This window comes from Charadrius vociferus, unplaced genomic scaffold (assembly GCF_000708025.1).
Source record: "Charadrius vociferus isolate BGI_N301 unplaced genomic scaffold, ASM70802v2 scaffold822, whole genome shotgun sequence".
Classification (NCBI taxonomy): domain Eukaryota; kingdom Metazoa; phylum Chordata; class Aves; order Charadriiformes; family Charadriidae; genus Charadrius; species Charadrius vociferus.
This window is the reverse complement of record NW_009647481.1, coordinates 2,218,930-2,240,188: the sequence shown is the minus strand read 5'-3', so window position 1 is coordinate 2,240,188 and position 21,259 is coordinate 2,218,930. Positions and strand designations below refer to the sequence as shown.

Sequence of the window (21,259 nt, the reverse complement as noted above, 5' to 3'; positions counted from 1 at the left end):
AAACTAAGCTGCTTTAAAACTCAGGAAACCTGACCTCTGGCCCTGGCTTCCCTTCAGAGCTCTGGGAAACCTTATCTTTCTTTCTGTCAGTTTCCTTATTAGGGTTTTCTTTGTAAAAAATATTCCAAAACTATAGGTGAAGGCTCTATAGTAGTAGTGGTAATTATCTCATGGTTGAAATTTAAATAAGATGAATTTCTACCTAAAGAATTTGCCCACTTTTTTTTTTTTTTGCATCTATTTGTTTATTTCATAGGTTGTGTGGACATTGTCTCCCATATCTTACCCTTTGCTAAATTTTTAATCACTGTATAAATTTAAAGCCTATTTAAGCAACATTGTCTACAAACTATATAATCTAGAATTGGAAAAAATATCTGTAGACTTACTATAAAAAGGGAGGTTCTCAGTGCTTATTTCCATTTCATTGTAGCTGGGAAACGGAGACCTTTGTGTCAGCTTTGCTTCACAAGAAATAATGCTATACTAAAAAATACCAAATTGCAGTGCCTGTTCAGAATACAGCCAGTGAATGTTTTCCTAGTTAACAGATAAAGGCTAAGACAGATTTTTGTGGCTTGATTTATAAGCAGAAATGAAAGCAAACCCAGGATTTTGTGTTTTTCCTTCTCTTTAATGCTAAGAAAGAAAGGAGGCAGAGAGCTGAGCTGATAACATAGAAAAAAATAGCTGTGAAAGGGAATTCAGCACTCCCTCTCCATCAGTGATTTTCAGGCAAAGCTCAAGTGCTGCTGTCCTTACGGTCTTTGAAAACATCAGGCTTTAATATTAGAACTTGGATCCAGTGACAGGCAGATAGAATGGTGTGAGTTAAGGTTTCCTGTACCTGTCTTTATCAATTTTTGCTAAGCATTGAGCATGTGCTGTGTTGGCAGAGCAGGGTTTTGGAGAAGATTTTTTTTTGAGACACCTCTAGATAGTGCATCCTGAATGTTTTGATACACAAGGGTTACCCTGCACAGAGGTTTGTGCTGCCAGGTGTTGCCTTGATCTGGGCCAGTTCATCAATAGTTCAATATCATGTTCAGACTACTACTGAAAATTAGCCCTATTTTGTGTAATGGCAGGTTTGCCCAGCACTAGCTGCCAATTTTTGAGTTCCTCCAGCTTTCCTTGGAGTGGGAATGACGGTGCATGTAGGTCAACTTCGGAGTGTTCTTGGAGACTTGTGTAGCAGTTGAACTAGATGTCTCTTGCTGGGTCTTACCTTTCCCACCTCTTTCTGCAATTAGAATTAGCTAGAAAGAGGAGGCCAGGAGGAGAAATGAATGAAATGAGAACATGCAACTTCTTAATGAATTAGATTCAAGATAATTAATTGGCTAATTACAGGAACTTGTTAATTCCCCATTACTGGAGCTACCTTCCCCAATGGCATCTTTCATAACTGATTTCTTTATTAAAATGGAAATGCTGGTCTATGCCTCCCCTAAAGTCACAGCAAACCCATATCACAATGTGCCCAGCAGCTGATGTCCTACTGAACATCATTACAAAAAGGGGACCTCGGTTTGGGCAGTCTCTGAAATGGAGTGAGCTGAAAATGTATTTATTTCCTCCATCCTAGTAGAGCAGGGCAGGACTATTTTTCAAGAAACCTTCTAAATTATGCCAAGGACACCTGGGGAAGGGATCTAGTCTTATCCCAAATGACTTTGTGGAAGACAAGTATCCCTGGCTGCTTGTGAGGAAATCAGCAGTGATTTGCCAAGCTCTGAGATTCTGAAATTCATATAAAGAGGTTATTAAGATTTTGTGACATATAGTTATTTTCTTGGGCTAATGCCTACATTGATACCAATGGATGTTTCGTGGCTTCAATTTGTTGTATTTTATGTTTCACATTCACCTTTCTTCTACCCATCTATCACCTTATTAGCCCTGCTTCAAGACTCTCTAAATGCCCCCATACCGTAACTTCCTAGTTTTTCACGGCACTTAGCACGCTTATTTTCGTAAGAGCCTTCTAAGGCAGTGCCGTTACCCTGTTGGCAAAAGGGGGAGTGAAGCACAGAGCTCAGAGTGGATGTGCACCTCCTTTCTGGGCCCCTAAACGCACTGGGGCATCTTGGTGTCCATGATTTGGCCATGGTTTCACAACTTCTCCCCAGCAGAGCAACCAGGTTTTGTCTCTTTTTGTGACTCCCTGTTGGGAGCAAGCAAGGGCTGACACTGACTGCCTATTAGTTAAATGCTGTTAATGGTTTGAAGCAATATGTGAGTGATAACCCAGCAGTAACTAATGATTTCCATAATGGCTGTGATGCAGAACGTTTCAGCCAAGCAAGACTGAACATCAAGGAGAAAATGTCAATTTCCAGTATCAGAGTGGTGTTGACTTAGATGTGCCCAAGAGAAAAACAAAGGGGATAGAAACTGAGCACTAGCCCCAAAGCCAAACTATTAGTATAATGCTTTTATGGACAGTCAGGCAGAAAAAGAGTTCACATACCTCTGATCCAGGTCCTATTGCCAGTTCTAGTGTATCTGCAGCCAGCCCCAGCAAGTCGCAGTGGGGCCTTTGATGCCCTTATGATTCATTTGTGTATGTCTACGATACAAAGCATGAAGAGTTTATCCTGCTCTGCTGCTGCCTGGCTATGAGTGGGGAGTCCACATATTTTCCTTTCAGCCTACCAAGGGAGAGAGGTATTGAAGAAATTGCTCCTGTGAAGGCTCAAGCTCAGCTTTGACAATTCATCACGATGCAAGGTGCAGTTCTTCAGCTGTGCGTAGCACAGCTTTCCTTTCAAGTAAAGCACCTGTTTAAGATTTGTTAGTTCAGCTTTAGTGGCACAGTTAATTCCCCTGTCTCTGTGCTTTGGAGTTGTAGCAAAGACCGAAGCAAAGCCTGAAATAACATTGTGCCGTTAAAGTCAATTGAGTGTCTGTGCAGTTAACATCACCATAAACAAGCAATAACCAGAATCCTCAGCTGACACTTAAAGTTTAAGGCTGTTGTATGGCATTTCTAAGCCTATACGCTGTCTAATGCCCCCTCTGAGCACAATTACTGTATAAACTGAACCGAATGCATTGAATAAATATGCTAACTTCACCTTCTCTTTCTAGAGTTATAACGGTGAAATTTTTAGTAGATTTGAGATGATGTTGTTTGAGAAGATGCTATTTCTCTCTTAACTGACTCTCCAGGCACTCTTCCGTTGTTCAGGAAGATATATATGTATCTTGCACTGGAAAATAGTTTATGCCCAGGTTTGAAGAAACCTAAGTATTAATGCTTGCTGGTGCTTATATTCTAACAACCATGGACTACTTACTTGGTATTGAGGAGAAATACACAGGAATCAGATTTTTGTGCATGTTAGCAAAAAAGATTGTAGCTTTGCGATCTGGGCAACAAACTAGACACTAGAAAATTCCTTCCTGTTCAGATCAACTATTTAGCAGAATCCATGCCAATTTGGTTATGTGCCTAGGTGTGAAATCAAGTGTTTTTCCATTTTCCTGTCTTGATGGTATTGGAGCTAGTAACCGAATCAGGATTAGCGTACTTTGTGGAACTGGATGATTTCAGTCTTGCGAACGAACAGTTTTCAGGCTCACAAAGCTTCATGTGTTCATTAATATATTTCTGTATTTTTTTTCCCCAAAAAAGTAATCATGATGTATGGGGTTTTCCACAGTGCCTTAAGATACAGATACATGTATCTGTTTTTAATCTAAAAACATTCCTTCTTGTAAGTAGTCCCTACAGCTGAAATGATGAAACTATGCAGAAAGATGCTAGTTGTGCTATCTGAGCCTCTGTTCCAATTCAGTTGTAGGCAGTGAGCAGTCTGTAAAGGCTGCCTTTCTGATAACTGAATTTTACACAAAACAGTGGGAATGGAGGGTGAAAATAGGGTCTTTTCTCAGCATAGATCATCTAGCTTCCCTCAAGCAAACAAAACCTTCATATAGTTGCTTAAATTGTTAAATTTATATCACCAAAGTGCTATAGTTCTCTCGAAGAAGCGTAAACTGGCAGAATGATTTCATGATCTGCCAGAATTAGGAGAACTTCTGCCTGTCTTCATTTCCCAAATCTTTTTCCTGCATGCTTTTCTTTTTCTGCAGAGAAACATCCTTCAATTTTCAAGGCTAGATGGAAATGTGATACTGTTCGGTACTTCCTTGGAAGTTCTTGGATGTTGTACCGTCTTTTTTTTCTCTCTGGAAATGGCAGAGATATATCTAGAGAGATATATCTAGAATTCGTATCAGTACTTTTGTTCAAAATTTTTAAGCTGTAACTGGAGGACAAATCTTATATGAAAACAAATTTATTGTAGTGCATGATTTCCTGATGATTAACAAAAGATTTAATCGTAATTAGCTACTGACTGTGAATGTAAAATGCTTAAGGATAGAGAATGCTCCAGCCAAGGATTTTCCAATGTGCTGAAGAGTATTTTGTGTTTTAGATTAACTAAACTATCATCTGCAATACCTCCGGACATAATTTGGCATCACTGCTAGATTTTGTATTTGTTCTTTGCCTGAAAGAGCTCTAAGTACTGACAACTGAAATACCCTTTCGTTTCATCTAAATGTATTACCCTCTAGGCCTGAGTTATGATACATTTGAGCAGCAGTGAAGCATCCACTGATGTATCCAAACTGATATTTAGTTTAATAATGGTAATTAAGCATTGCATTTTTTTCACGAGAATGTACCTTGTAATTAATAAGTTGCAATTTAATTAAATTGTGGGGAGGGAGGGGAAAGTAATGTCCTCTGTCATACTCTTTTCTTTTTATTAGAATGTGTTCCAATCAGCAAATTGATAGGAATATATAGAGATAGAGGTTTATTAAAATCTCCAATGAATACTAGGGAACATCGTTAAAATATTTAGTTAATTGATATGGACATGTTTAATCAACTTTTCTTTAAAAAGCTCTTTGGATAGTCAGTTATAAAGTTCTTAAGACAAATGATCTTCCTGTGCTTGAGCTAACCAAAATTTAGATTGACAGTGGAACTGGACCAACACAATTCACAATGGGATTTAGCCTTTCATCTTTCGTACCTTTGATGCTATGTGTCTGATTTTTATTAAGAAATGGCATAGTGCAAATGATATATGCAAGTGACCACGTAATGAGTTTTTGTATGTGTGTAGATGCACACAGATTAAACTGTGTGGCTCACAGCACCAACGTTAGTATTGTCCTACAGTGTAGTAGCTGTCCCTGGAGAGCTCTCATAGGAGCTCTCATAAACTCGTAGGAGTCTGTGTAGTTGCTGTTCTTCTGTGGGCATCAGAAGACACCCTCAAATCCCAAGGTCCAGTGCTTCCAAAATGCACTGAACTCTGTTCCTCTTTACCTTTGGTTCTGTCTTGTTTGACACTGGGATTAGCCTAAGAGATGTGCAGCTTTTTTGCTTCAGAGGATAAGTGCCTCTGTGATAAGATCCAACAAATTCTTTCATGTAGATGAATGTTTCTTTTATCTAGAGCTGGCTCTCAAGTGTCTTATCCTTTCCTGGAAAAAAAAGTTAGGCTTTGAGTTGTGCATGTTGAGGACTTTGAAGAAATTCTTTTTTTTTTTTTTTTTTCCCCCCTCAGCTATACTTCAGATATCATCTTCAACCGTGGAAATGCAACTGTAATACATATAGTTATTCAAGAGGATTGTGGACTTTTGGAGGAGTTCTCTAACTGCTGAAATGTGTATGATGCATAGTGTGCGTGAAATATGAATATTTACAGACCTGGGATGTGCTGTGTACAAATCACTCTTATCTGTGCTGCCCTTTGCCAGATGCAACACTATAGTCATAAATCTACTTCAGTTTGCCTTTGCCCTTGAATTTCTGCTTAAATTCTGAATGTAAATCTGCTTTCAGAAAACCTCTGGCACCTTCATTTCCTTACTGCTTTTTTCCATGCATCTCATCTCTTGATGTACTTCCAGCATTTTACTTTTTTCCTGATCTCCTGATTTTCTTTAAGGGGTTATCTCTGAGGTTGACTCTTTTCCCTGTTCTCCTTGCAGTTCCCCTGACAGACAGTATATGCTGTTGCCATATTGTTTTCCTTTTGTTCTGCTCTGCTGCATGACTGGCAGTAGCAATGCGGAAGTGAGTAGGATGCTGACTCCATCACCAGTGTCCAGCTTGCTTGGTAATTGAATATTTTTAGATACACCGAAGGGAAGAGGCTTGAAGGAAGTTGATTATCTCAGGCTACTGCTTAGCTTTAACATCCTAAGTATAGTTTCTATCACATGCACCTGCTTTACAGCTCTTCAAGTGCTTTGTTGGTCAGACCTTCACGTTTCTGTGAATGTCAGAGTATCTATGCTGTGCCCAGAAGCAGAATTTAAATAGTGGTGCCACTAGAGGAACAGTTAAACGTATAAATTTATAAATCAGAGGCAGTCTTGTAAACTCTGGAGAGCTGGCCCCTATGCTGAGCGCAAGTTACATGAAACTGCTGTTATGCATCTGATAGTCGGAGCTGTGCTGGCAGAAGCAAAACCAGCCCCCTTTTCAGGGAGTCCTCCAAAAGTTTCCCTGCTCTCCGTGTATTTAGAACTGCAGTATAAATTGCTTTTTTAAAGTTTTTGTTGCCTATGTTAGACTTTCCAAACTTGATATCAATTCTTTAGAAAGTCTAACTTCAGACATTGGCTTTATAAATTGACCTTTTTGCCCTTGGTTTCTATTTCATTGCAAAACATTAATTGCTGAGAGTTTTGCTACTTGGCCCAGGTTTCCAAACATTTTTTGGGATGATGCAATTTGAGACTATGATGTATCTAAAATTGTTTTGTACTATTTCATAATTCACTGTGATGTATCTAAAATATTACTAGTTTTGTACAGTTTCTTAATTCCTTCATGAATTTATTACTCTGATCACCTAGTAGTAACCTTATTTTTGTGGCACTATCTTTTTCAGAATAATTATGCAAATAACTAATTAAATTAAATCTTTCAAGCTGGGGAGAGAAGAAGAATATAAATTACAGATGATAAAATAAAAACTTAAGTGCAAGTAATGCATAGATGATACAATGAAGAGGAGATGCCATTAAAGACTCAACGAGAATATGTAAAGGTATTTCTTCATGCAACAGATCAGTAAGTGAAAGAAATATAGGCTTATTTAGATAAACATGTGCCTGTATCCATTGCTTGAGGCCACTTAAAAGTAAAATATCCAGAATAGCATGAAAAGTCATGAGAAAACATGGTTTAATATAACAGGCAAAGGAACAGTATTCTTCAAGTGGAGAGTGTTGTTCAGTGCCTAACACTGTAATACATACGTTGTAACTAAGAAAAATGTGTAGACTTATCTTTACTGTGCAATATTTTGCATAATTCTCATGCAAAAATAAGAGCATAGTTTAATATTCCACTAGAGCATGAGGAAAAAAATGCACCAAACAGACTGATTCTTCACTTCTTAAAAAATAAAGGGAAACAGGTAAATAACAGGGCAGAAGCCATCTCGATTGGAGACCTCTGGAGCTCTGGTGACTGTTTGGCTGACTAAATTACATGTGTTACCACAGTTGACTGATGGGAAATGTAATCATATTCCTTGGTACACTCCTTAAATAACTACATAGACGTTTAATGAGACAAAAAAGGGTTGCTAATCATGTGCTTGGTACAGGTGTCACCAACAGAGATGTATCTTATGGCACTCAGTGTAGTTCCATGGCATTTCAAGAGGGATACAAACTGCTTGTGAAGGCCAGGCTTCCTGACATTCTTCTTCTTTCTCCAAGTTTGCAACTGTTCCTACAAACCTCTCAGAGTTTCAAGACTTAAATTTCTTTACCGTCTTTTCATGATTACTTGGATTTTGTTGCCCTCAAGTCTAGTGCAAAATCCCACTGATCTTAAAGGTGTAAAGCCATCCTTCTGTCACTGTGTGTTCTTATGGACTGAATCATGTATGAAGTCTTCAGTAGCCAGGCAATGTGTGAAACATAGCCAAAATGTATTTTACAGCTTCTGATATTTCTAATCCTAGTCTGCAGTCAGACATGCAACCTTCAGAGCTACAGTCCAAACCAGCACTTTCCTTGCTTGCTGATTAGACCACATTGGCAGATAGCCTTGATATTTCCCTCTCAGAAGATGTTCCCTTGCACGCACTTCACAGTCTGAACTTTGAAATAACGGGTAACTTGGAGTGGCCCGCTGACTTAGGAAACTAAACTCCCTGCATCTTAGTTGAAAGTGCTTTGATGACATGGGGAAGAGCCTGTGCTGTTGGCCTGTAGTCTAGCCCTTCTTGAGATAATTAAAAGGTTTTGGTTGGCAGCAATGGAGCAGAACAGACTGCAGCAAAATGACTTGGTCCATGCTCAAGGGCTTTCTCTAAAGAACACACCCAAAAGCATTGGCTTTAAATGCTGCCTTGCACAGAGCAGCCTGTATGTTGATTTCCCCCCCCCGCCATGAGTGAAAGCTAGCCAGCTTGGAGGAAAGGTGGTGGCTTACAGGTGACCCTATGCATGCACCATTGAAAGATGCGTTTTCGTAACAGAAGAGGCAGAGGCTACAAGCAGCAGCTTTAGAGGTTTAGATTGAACATTAGAAGAAACCTCTTCCCTAGGACAGTGATGCAGCACTGGAGTGGGCGGCTGTCTCAGAGCTGGTGGGCTTGCTATCCTTGGAGGTCTTAGTCTTGACCGGTCTGGCAAGTGCTGTGCTGGTGGTGAGGCAACTTTTACTCTGGGCAGCAGGTTGAAGTGGGTGATATCTGGTATTCCTTCCAACTAACATTTCTGTAAAATTAAGTGCCTGGAGACACCAGTACATTCATGTAATTTTGGTGAAAGCCAGCTCCCTATTGTCTTTCTGTGACTGATGTCAAGAGAAGATCTGTCAGGGAGAGGACTGTGAGAGTAGCATGTATGGTGCTGGTTTTACTGGTTTTATCCCTTGGGGGTTTTTCCTTTACCCATAAGGTTGGAATATGCAAAAGACCTGGTCGCAAGGAGCATCTTAGCAGTGATCAGCAAGTTGACATGCGTTGGAAAGGTAGGATACTTGTCATTGTACCAACTGTAAATAATAAATGCAGTTATGTCAAATAACTGGGTATGATTGATGTTAAGCGAGTTTAGTTTTTAACCTGTGATTCATCCTCCATCAGTTTTCTGTGATGTAAACTTAGATCTTCGAAGTCTTTGGGTGGGGGGAAAAAAACCTACCTGTTCATTGTCATTCTTATATAGCTAACTCAATATGAATCTGCAAAAACAAAGCCTGTTAGAAAAAAAGTCTGAGAGCAGAGGTTCTGCATTGTTAGTCATCACTTTTACTAAAACTGGTAATGAAGCTGTAACAAGCTGATACCCATGGGAAATATAACATGGGAGAAAATCCACCTATGATGAGAAAATCACTGCAGCCTGACTTGATAGCAGAGGCTTTTAGCTTTATGTGTAGTTTACTGTTCAGGTTCTGGAAGCAGTTATCACCCGTGCCACAAGTGAGGGGTCACGTCTCCTATTGCTTGTGGCAGAAATATAGTAAGCAAGAAAATGCCACTGCAAAGCACATCTGTCTTCTGGTGATTGTGGTTTTTAACAGCTTCTTTTGGCTCCTCTTTACTGCCATCAGTTATGGATATTTCCTGATGGGAACAGTGCTCACCTCTGAGTACGGGTTCCAGGGTTGATGCTTAGCTGGATGTGGGGTTCAGCGAATGCTGGCTGCATGGACTGGTGCAGTACCACTTTCCCTGTGTGGGGAATGAACCTCCAGTATAATTGAAACATCAGGTTTTATATTCTTATGCACAGTTTCAGGTTGTCCATAGCACTATCCCAGTCTCTCCCAGATCTGTTCTTCACATTACATCCCCTTGTTCAGTGTTTCTTATTGAAATAAGGAATATTTCAGACTTGAAATACCCTCTTGTGCTGTTTCTTCTTTTAACTTTTCTCTTCCTCTCCCCTACTCTTCTTTTCCTCACAGCATGTGTCCTCCTCAACTTTCATTGTCTGCTTAAAAAGTAGGACAATGAGAAAAGTCCTGCAGCCTTTCCCTATCTCCCCTCTTAGTGCAGCTGAGGTTATTAAGCAGTTGCTGGCAGCTCATCGAGCCTCAACAACAGCACTGAAAAGACAGCAAGTTTGGTGCTGGAGAACTTCCTTGGGTCAGCCCCGAGAGCAGCATTGCACTTCTGTAAGTCTGATAGTGATCTTAGAGGGGGCTGCTGGGTTTGGTTTTGCTGCTGTGGCTATGTTGCAACTATGTTGGTTTACAAGTAAAAATCTAGAGAAACATGTGAAAACCATTTAAATAGAAGGATACAGTGTAACAGATATTGAATTGCTGGGAGAGGTTGTTATTACCCTTTCATTAATTATATATTACCTCACTTGTATACTACCCAGTTTCAGACAACATACATGTAAACTGTTCCTCAAGTTAGACCTTCAAGTTTACATGGTTTCTTCATTAGTTGCTGGTCATCTTGTGATTCGTAGCTTGGTAGGAAGCTTACTTTAAGTTTGACCTGCATGTGCATCACTGGTTTTTGCCATCATGATGTCCAGAGCAAAGCAACGTCCTCCATTCAGCAGTTTGTGGTAACGTCAAGGTAGAATGTGCTTGTCTGTGCCTCTAACTGGCCTAGAAAAAGTCAGTAATAATGTATTGGATTTCTGGAATCTTTCAAAGATATTCCTGCATTTTCAAAGTTGGCAATGTGAATTGTGCTAATAGGCTCTCAAAAGGCTGGGAATCAAAGCTCAAGACAGTCCTCTTAAAGGGGGAAAAATGCTTGGTGTCCTTCTACTTCTCTACATCAATTGTCCATGGGTCTTCTGACCCAACAGCATTATACCATTGTCAGCAAGATGGGAGATGCTGATAGAACAAAGATAGTAAGTAGATCCTTCACTTGAATCAGAAGAATTGAACTAAGGGGGAAATTTCTGATGGAATTGGAGCTGGTTTTGTTATAGAAGAAAAATTCATATTATATCAGGACAAGGGTTCATATGCCAGTTACTTCCCTGCACTCACACAGTGAGGAAATGGCAGACTGAGGAACTGAGCTCCTTATTCCTAGCTCCCTGTGCAGCACTAATAGAAAAGCATCCAATTTCTGGATTATCCAAGCCAACTAATGAGACGTTTGTGGTTCGCCTGTCATTATACAGAATGTATCTCTAGTGACAAAAATAATAACTGGTAATTAGCCAGAGCTTCCAAAAACATTCCTAGCTGGTGAATAACTGCTGGGAAACACGAGTGTGATATGAAGCCGAATTAATTTGCAGGCAGAGGGGCCAGGGTGGAATTGTAGTGATGCAAATGGGAAGGCACCTGAGCTCATTGTCACCGAATGGCTGTTAGTTTAACTGGCGATTGCTCGTACTTTAGATGGGGGCCCTAAACTATCAATTACTTAAATACCAGATTTGCTAATTTACTCATAGCATAATGTTTTTGAAATTGTAGTCAGCAGTTAGCAATCAATGGTTTTCTCTCCACACAATTTGCAGATGGCACAAATTACTTAGGGCTAGTCAGATCCAGAGAAATCTGAGAAATACCAAAGGGGCTTAACCACCTGTGATGAACAGGGCAGATGAATGACTGTTGACCAAGGCAAGCTGATAAAAAGCTGCAATTTAAGCAGTTAATGTCATTGCTTGGGACTAGGTAAGTTAAAGACACTCATGAGAAATACCTAGTTTTCATTTTGGTTTGTTTAGCTTAAAATGAAAACAGCAATAAGCCCCACTAACTTTATGCATGCACAAAAGAAATCATATTGGATAAAGATGGAACAGTAATTTCATACTTTTGATGCTGTAGCCACTTGCAATACTGTGAATGATCTCATTATGCCAGTTCTAAAATACAACAGAAGTGGAAGGGCTTCAGAGACTTGCAATGAAAATAGATTTATGGACAATAGCCGTGTGAGAAGACTGTTCAGGACTGCTAAGTATCAGGAGATCCATAACCAGAGGTGTTCTAGAGATGTTTGAAACAATGAACTGTACAAGAAGAATCAATCAGGTGTTCCTGTTTATTCTTTATCATAACACAAGAGCAAAGGAATAGTCAATCAAAATGACAAAAATTTAATATTTAGGTGTTTATACCAGGCTCATCATAGAATACCACTGGAGTTTTCTTAAAGATGGGAGTAATGAGAACATGTCATGCTGCATTTGTTTTGAAAAAAAAAAAAAAGTGAGGAGACAAATTCCCCTCTTTGAAATTGTGTGTTCCAAATAGCTTGGTCACTGGGAGAAGCTTCTGCTGTGGGGAATATTATTCTATTTGGCTGTGATTTTTGCACCTTCACATGATGGGTTTTTTTCCCCCAACCAATTTTAAGAGCTGATTATAGATTACATAAATCATTGATATGATTCATCATAGCAATTCTTTTATTACCACAAAATCCTTTTCATTACATGTTCTTTTGATTGATCTTTATAAAGTTCCTACTTATGTTCCCAGAGGGCACACGTTGTGCATACCAAGCGTAAACCTTTTTCACAGTTAATTGAGGCATTCAACCTCTTTTTCTGCGTGCGAGAGAGATGTACGCTAGGCACTAGCAATAACATCTATCTCTATTATCAAGACATCTGGTATTTTAAACATTTGGCTGTTTACATTCCTCTCTTTTTAGGATTTGGCAAAAATAAAGCTTATCACTTCACTGGTGAGCTTACCTTGTCTGTATATAGCTAGAAAAATATTCTTCCAGTTGGTGTTCTACAAAATCTGTTGTTCAGTGGCTACGATAGAAAACCAGGCATTTCAGTTTGTGCTATTGATTTTATGTGTTATTCTAGTTAAAATTGTTTAGTCCCTTGAGCTACCCTCTCTGAGGGCAACGGTATGTATTTTGCAGCAGATTTACGAATGTTTGGGAAGCATTGATCCAAAAGCTGCTGCAGACCTGCAGAATGTTTTTTAGGCTGGAGAATATTTATACTGTGGAACTCAAATTTTGAATCCCACTATTTATTTGGCATTGGTCTGGGGTTTTCCTCATTGCTCCAGGAGTGAGTCAAATAAAATACCTAATAAACTCTTGATTAATATTTCTGCCTCTTGTTAAGAGTTGATGTGCAGATTTCTATTGGAGAACTAAACTGAATAGCCTTTCTTTGGTTTAAACCACAGAACCAATTTCTCTCATTAGCTCAATACTACAGTAAAGAATGAGTGTTGCTGTAACTAATAGGCCAAGCTGGGAGGGTGGGCTTTTAAGGAAAGATGCTCTCTTTTATGTAAATAAGTTCTTGTAGTGGAGAAGACACAGATCAACGTTTGGGTCCCTAGGATTTGCCTCCCATAAGGCATTCATAGCCAACTCTCTAGTCAGTCACTCCTGATGATTTGAATGTTTAAGTAGCAGCAGAAAGCTGATCTGCTTTAATTAATTGTACACCATAACAGTAGGTCAGTATGTGGCTTCTAAGCTGGAGGGATGGAGGGACCTGGTGTTCGCTCTGTCAGGCAGCTAGCAGCAATTTCCATAAAAAGTTAGCACAACATGACACCAACACATCCCTAACATAAGGAATCTTCTTTCTCAGGGCAGTAACAAGCAGGTGAAGAATGAGCTAAATGACTGGAAGGAGAGAAGTTTGGGGAAATAAGGGAGAATAAACAGCATCCAGGAAGAACTGCTGGCTTCAAGGTGATTCCAAACCAGCCTGAAGGTCCTGAATGGAAAAATTCTCCTTCAACATTCCCTCCAAGCCTGTTTAAAAACTGAGTCAACCTCTCAAAAATCACGATTTGGCTTTGACAGCATTAGATATACTGTATAGTATCTAATACTGTATAGTATAATCAGATAGTATATCTGATTAGATATACTGATTCTGAGCTTCTGGCATGCGTGATGTCTTCACGTAACAAAGGTTCTAGGAACCAAAATGAAATGTTCTTTTGCAGTTGCTTATATCAGGAACACCTAAAGAGTAAAAAATGTTAGACTTGGCATAAATTGCAGTAACACAAACAATGGAACTACCAGTTTTTCATGCCCTTCCCCATGCCTCTTGCTAAGGTGCTTCTTCAGGGCTCTAGAAGATGCAGAGGTGTGGGACATTATGGCAGAACTGTAGAATTGCAAGGCTTACCTGTAGGAGGCCAGTCATTTTGAGTTTCATTGCTCATCATATCATTGTTTTTTGGTAATGAGTAGATTCAGGAGATCCATGCATAGCTGGGAAGCTTTGTGATTAGATATATCTGCAAGTAAATAATGTGCCTGGGAATGAGAGGGTAAGTAAGGTGGGGTCATTCGTTCTGTGCACTCTTTAGGATCTGTTAACCTGGGGGTCTGAGAAAAGTGCAAAGTCTACCAGACAGCCAGTAAGTCTGTCAAGCATCTCTTCTATAGACAGGGAGGAGCATGGTTATTTTCATGGTCAATATGCCTGGCCAAATTTAATGTCATGGGGGTTTTTTTTGTTTGGTAGGGTTTGGGGGTTTTGTTGGTTTTTGTTGGTTTGTTTTGTTTTGGGGGTTGGGTTTTTTTGTTTGTTGGTTGGTTTTTTTTGGTGGTAGCAGTGTTTGGGTTTTTAATGCAAACAGGACATGATAAACCAAGAAATTACCTAAATGTTTTGAGGTCTGTTTATTACGTTTCTCCTTCAAATTCTCCTCTCCTTGTCTGGGAGAGATTTGGCACTGCAATGATTTCAGTTCTTGATAGTTTTAAAGCTGAATGTGTTAATCTGGGAAATATGAACCATAATGTAGCTTCATAGCCAGTCATACAGCCAGGGCAATGAAAACCTAATGCGGCAGATGCTACAGAGTACAAAAATCCTTTGGTCTAAAGTATTCATCAGTAGAAATGGCTTTGATATCACACCATTGAGCTCTGGATAGGTAAGATGCTAATGACAAGAGAACCCTCATGAATAACACATTTGCAAGTGTGATCTCTTCCTTGACCACCTGCATACAGAAACAAAGCTCAAATTCAATTAAAGTGTTCATTACTTGTTGACTTGATCACTGAAGTATGTATGAGTACTGTGTACCTCCAACCTGTCTTCAATATGAACATCTCTAAGCAATTCAAGTGCATTACTTGGTTACTGTGATATACAAAATCCCTTTGAGGTTCTGCACCTGATGTTGTTGTTCAGCGATAGTTTAAGGCAGAGGCAGCATCAGAAGAGATGATGGGAGTAGTGTGGCAGGATGAAAGCCAGCCTGCCCTGCTCATTCAGGACTGTGGAGAAAGGGGGCGACTGATTGCCTGGAGCGGGGTGGGACCATAGGAACAGTGTGGGGAAAATGACAGTTTCTAAGTCCTGTAAAATAAAAGGTATTGGCTATCTCTGTTCTCCTGAACATCTCACATGGGGTATGCCAGCATCTTCCACTAATAGCACACTTCAAAAATTGGGCTTTTACTGGTGTTGCAATCTTGCACCTGCCATCCTGATAAAACACTCAACCTGCCAAGTGTTTACTCATCTGTGGTGGTAATGGGGAAATACATAATTGACTTAACTTGAGAGCAACCCGCAGTGCTACCCCATGCCAGCAGCCTGCTGCAATATTGCTAAGATGAAGAAGTGTAAAGTGCATCTGTCTGTCTTCCTTAGCTGCCTGCAAAGGATGCTTGTTCCAGGCCAGCACTGGTCTACACTGATGTCTGGGTAAATGTTAAATGCCAGCAAAATGCACTGTTTGCTGCCCAGCAGCTAAGCCAGAGGAAGAGTTTGGAGCTGTTGCTTACAAACAGAATTGCTGTGCTCTGTACAGGTATACACATGTATGTGGGGAGTGCATTGATGTATATCCCAGTATGTTGGGGGGAGAGGAATTAAGAAAGGAGAAAGACGTTTCCTTTCTGCCCCTAAAATGTGCTGTATTCTCTTATGCAGTACAGAAGAGGCATTGACAAAAAAGCATCTGCATTGGCAGGATTACTGAGAATCCCAAATGCAAAAATTGACTGGTATCACAGATACCTTTTAAAAAAAAAAAGGGGGGAAAAAAAAAGTTAAAAAAAGTGAGAGATGTTGCTGAGGTTAGCAACACGGTGCTAAGTTGTTCAGGGGCAAAGTAAACTCTTGAGAGAATTACCCTGAAGTGAAAGAAAATAAAACCATAGATTACTGTTAAATGAGGAAATTGCGTGCATGAGGAAAAAAAAAAAAGGGAAAAAGGCAAGCAGGGGGGAGAGGAGAACCAGACACAGGGAGAGAGGTTGAGAAACAGAGGGAGTGTGAGAATGAGGTGGGGGGGAGAGGGAAATGTGCTGTACACTTAGCTGAGCAGCAGGAAGAAAAGCCTCAAACAGAGAATTTCTCAGCTTTAGATGTCTGCCAGTTGTTTGCAGGCACACCAGTAGGTATCTGTGTGGTGCCTTAAAGGATGTGGACTAAAGGCGAGTCGGAGGGACTCCAGACTTTAGGGATTGTGGTGGTGGTGTGCTCCTCTCTGAAACTTTTGCACTACCTCGGGCTAATTGACTTGTCAGATGGTAAGAGAACTTCCAAGTTTTCCAGCTCCTGTTTACTTTTGTTTAAATCTGTTTCAGTAAACCTACTGTAAGTAGCAGATAGGCTGTGGGAAGGAAAGCATTGTCTGTCGGTGCACTGATTCTCAATATTGTCTTCATCTTTATTAAGAATCATACAGGCTGCAAAGAGGGAATTGTGCTTTATGCTTTATTGAGGACTTTTGTTTGCTTTTGGTATATTGCCATAGCCAGAGAGAATCTAAAGCTGTGATTTTTTTTGCCTCGCATATTATTTTACCAAATTTTCTTAATTTTTCTTATCGCTAATTCTTTTTCTCTCTTAAAAATAAATTAGTACTAACCTGGAAAAAGGAAAGTCTCTCTTGAGATAACGGAAGCACAGCTGATAATTAGGTGCATGATTTCATACGGCTACCTAAAACAATTCTGTTGTCACATTTGCAGATTAAAGATACCACGGAATGAATGTGAATAAAACAAAACTCCTCTGTATTTGCTATTCCAGACACTTCAGCAAAGTAACCAGAAGCAAATTAACCTAGGGATAAATATATCTGTTTTCATGTATTGAACTGGAAGATTTGGTCTCTCTTCATCTTACCAATGTAATGAGCTTTTTTTTTTCTGTAAAGATTTTCTTGGCTGAGTAAAGCATGTGTTTTAACAATTAAGTAAGCTTTGGGAATCATATTTATTCATAAAGGGATGTGGGTATCACTGAATTTTGAAAGAAAATATTTCTTGATGAAAGAAATAAAGTTGTGTTTTTTTTTTTTTTTAAAAAACAAAGGGACCCCCAAGTCAGTGAATGCATTCTTGCTTTGATCACTAAACGTGCCAAGTTTATCTAGCAAAGGAAATAGCAATGATAAAATAAGAGCACAAACACTTTATATTGGCATAAGCAGTTTATTCAGATATCTTTAAAATACAGGTTAGCTAAGGTTGACAAAAGATTGAATAAAATTAGAGGAAGTTTATATATAGAATATGCTTTACTGGATAATATTAAAAGCAAGAAAAACAGATGGAATTTTAACCATGCTGCTGTAAAATTGGTGCTGTCACATAATCCTAGAAATCCTTCTTCAGGATTAGGAACAAATATGAAAACTCGCCTAAATAAGAGAGTTATTTAGATTAAGAGAAGATGTAAAATGGCACGTGTTTGTCACTACCTGAATGTTGATATTCCTTATTACAAAATTAATATCATGGGAGATTTTAGTTTACTCTTAGAATGTCACTGAAGTTCACTTATATAATTATAAATAAATTAACATATCTGACAATGACAACTAATTTCAAAAAATGGCAACAGAAGTGCTCACCTTTAAAAACAAGCTGTCGAGTCAAATTTGAGGCAATTGCATTGCTACCTGTTTAACTGCAGGGACATTCTTATACCTTCTTTCCAGATCTAATTACCGTAATTCCGATGTCTGCTCTTTTCAAAGCAATTGCTTTCCCCAGAAGAGTCTCCCCAGTGTTTCCCTAGCAAAGTCAAATATGTGACAGGTGAGGAAGTTGTCTGCTCAAAGATGAAATGAGCAAAAGTGAGCAAATAGTCCCAACTTGTATTCACTGAACAGCTCTGCCTGCGTTTTGTTTGCAGTTGTCAGTCAATAATCACTCAATCCATACAAGTGTAGAAGGGTATAGCATTCTCTTTTAACTCTTTATAAGGGAACACTGTCAGAATCACCGACAGACATAGTTCCTGATTGCTGATGGATTACCTGACGGTGTATAGGAGCATGATACTATAAATCTTTCTGGCTTTGGATAATTTTTCTTGGAATTTGTTTTTCTTTTTCTGGCTGCAAAGTAGTTCACTTGGAGACCAAGACACATTTATTTGGTACTTATTGTTATATGAGCTTGTGTTTTTCTCTTCTGATGCCGTACCTGTGCTAAAAATTACTTAAATGTGTAAATAGTAACATTAATGTGATGCAGGTGATCATTAATGTAGTGCAGTGCAGATTTCAATCACATGGAAATCTTTAAAGGTGGCATTAAACTGTTTTCTTTGATGTGCTAGGTGGCAGTGATGGGAAAGGTACAGTGGGTGCTTTTATGGCAACACAAATATTTCCAACATCTTTATATTCACTGGAAATGATCGCTGCTTTTTATTTACAAACACTGAGAAATTTGATGTGCTTTTTCATGGCTGTGTGTAATATCACTAAAATAAGACACTGAAATTGGCTATATTCTTATCCCTTTTTAGAACTAGAATTACTCTGTCTCCTACAGATGGAACAGGCTTACTTAAACAGTGTTCCTTTGTCCTGTTTAAAGGCGGGGGGGGCGGGGGAACAACCCCCAAAAAAACCCTGAGTGCTGATTCTTCATCAGTCTAACATAAGAAGCAATAATTACAGAGAAGGAAATAGTGTAGACAGTAATTTGGAAAATGTGAAATTTTAGACTTTGCTGCAGCTGCATGCATGTTTGCTCGGTTCCACTTTCTCTGTTAGGTATGTTGCGGAGGTGAGGACCCATTCTTGCTATTAGTTCATTCAGCTGTCTGACTGGAAACGACTGAAACCAGAGACATTAGTGGCAGTTTTAATCCCTGAGCACAACCTAACTGTTGAGCATTTTTTAATTGGAAAGAATTTTTTTCTGATTTCTTTTGTTCCACTTGAAACACAGGTGGAGCATGTGTGTGTGAAATGATCCCCTGAAACTCAGCCAATCAGAACAGCTCCAGTAAGATCAGATCTTTGCCAGTTGCACTGTTAGTGTTTTGCGAATTCTTCGTTAAAGTGCTTAAAACCATGGTGGGTGGGAGGGCTGTAGTGTCTAGATATAGTTAAACTAAAATTTGCTTAACTAAAGAGAAAAGTTCTGCAAAGCACGGAGCAATTTTTTGTGACCCTAATAGGTACAGAAATGTTGATGACTTGTTGCTTTATCTTTCTCTCTCACTGTTCTGTCTCTTGGGGTTTTGTGTTTGTTGGCTGTGTCCTTGCTGCCATTCTGTGCTTTGACAGAGAGCTGCTGCAGTCTTGTTAGGTTAATTCCCTGTTCCTAAGACCTACACACAACCGCATCCAAAAGGGTGGGCTAGGAGCTGAAGATCAGTTTCCTGTAGAGCAACAGTGCATCCACAATTATATGTATCACATATCATTTGGGGAGACACCTGGTGAAACCTTTATTTATATATATATAATGGGAAAGAGGGGAGAAATTTCAGCAGACTGAAAACTGGAATCTCTTTCTTAAGTGTATCCCTTGTGAAGGTGCTCAGCTATGAGGTAACAGGGACTGAAAATACTGGTTTCAGCCTATTAGTGCTGCATGGTGCAGAGGATGTATTATAGCTGAATCAGCACATTTCTTTACAGCCTTCCTAGTGATGGTGGTTTTGGTTGGGTTTTTTTGTTGGTTTTTTTTTTTTCCCAATTATTCTGACCCTTGTACAGATTTTTCTCCATCCAAGGCAGAAATCACTTGTTCTTTCCGCTATCCCAGCCTGTTCAGAGACAGAAGCATTGTGAACCTCTTCCATCAGCCAGGGGTAACCTCAGCCCCCGTGAAGCAGTCTGGGCACCCTGTGTTGTAGGGTGCTGTGCTGGGAAGCACTTCGGAAGTGCCTCAGTAGTGTCAGTGCTGGCAGGGGTTGGAGCAGCACACAAATAAGAGTCCAGTTCCTTTCCCCACTATGCCAATTCCTCCATTTGTTATATTCATGCAATTATTTTTACCTCATAGGGAAGATAAGCATAACTATTATTCATGCTCTTTTTAAAAGAGAAGTGCTCAAAGGGCACTTTGAAGAAGGGCTCAAATGAGAAGTGTTATAAAAGTGCAGTTTATAATTATAGTACATCTTCTCTGAGACACAGGATAGCAGACGCCTGAGCCTGTGTGCTGCGTCTTCCAGTCCTCAGTTACTCTCACTGTAGGATCCTCTTTCTATTGGTTTCCTTGATGCAGTTTGTCTTTGTTGTTTCCCACCAATATTAATTGCCTTTTTTTATTTGTTAAATAAACAGTGTATCTGATGCCAGTTGCTGGCTGGATCGTGCTGCTTGCAGGGTTTTTTTTGTTTTTCTATGCTGTGTTCTAGTATGGCACTTTTCTACCCTGGCTTTCAGTCATGCTTACTCAGATGATCTCAGAAGTACAATGCAAATGAAACATTTCTACCTTTAAACACAAAGGAATGAAAAACAAAGCATTTGTGAAAGTACTTGAAAACAGTTTCCATTATTTTGTGTACCTGCCTTTCTGGCAGGGACACTTACAATTTTTTTTTATAGGAAAGGCAGAGACTTACCAAACTTGTAAAGTTAAGGCTCTTAATATTTTGAAGAAAACAATCGTTAGCCTTAAGGATTGCTCAACTGCGTTTCTGGAAACCCCAGTTAGCTGTATAATAGAACATAATATGTTGCAATATTCCACTAAAGTGAGAATATTCATCTACCTCCTCAGTCTGTGTTAGTCTTGCTACTGTGATTAAACTTCTATATTTTAAGGACTGCTCTTTGCAAGGAAAGGAGGCTGTTTTGTGCACAGTTCAGTTCAAACTCTGACAGAAGCCATGCATAGTTTGATCTGGGATGAAGATTTTGATGTTCTTAATCTCTGATAAACTTCCCTCTTGCTTTACATGTGGTCATCTGCATATAAGGTGGTACGCTACTTTCCTCTCATACATGAAGTCATGTAACTACTGATGTTACAGGTATCAGTAGCTTTGCCATGAGGAATTTTTTTGACAAGGCCATCCTGGA

At 39.4% G+C, this 21,259-nt stretch overlaps 1 protein-coding gene across 4 annotated transcripts in view; it reads left to right on the top strand.

Annotated features, from left to right (window-relative positions):
• KCNIP1 (Kv channel interacting protein 1) overlaps positions 1–21,259 on the top strand; it is a 281,825-nt gene that overhangs the window by 208,155 nt on the left and 52,411 nt on the right. For 2 of the 4 annotated variants that reach the window (XM_009880736.1, XM_009880734.1), the window contains exon 1: positions 16,415–16,502. The exons of the other annotated variants lie outside the window; for them this stretch is intronic. The gene's annotated coding sequence lies outside the window, so the exon portion shown is untranslated. Of the gene's footprint in view, positions 1–16,414; positions 16,503–21,259 lie in introns of those variants that run through there. 4 annotated transcript variants of the gene reach the window in all.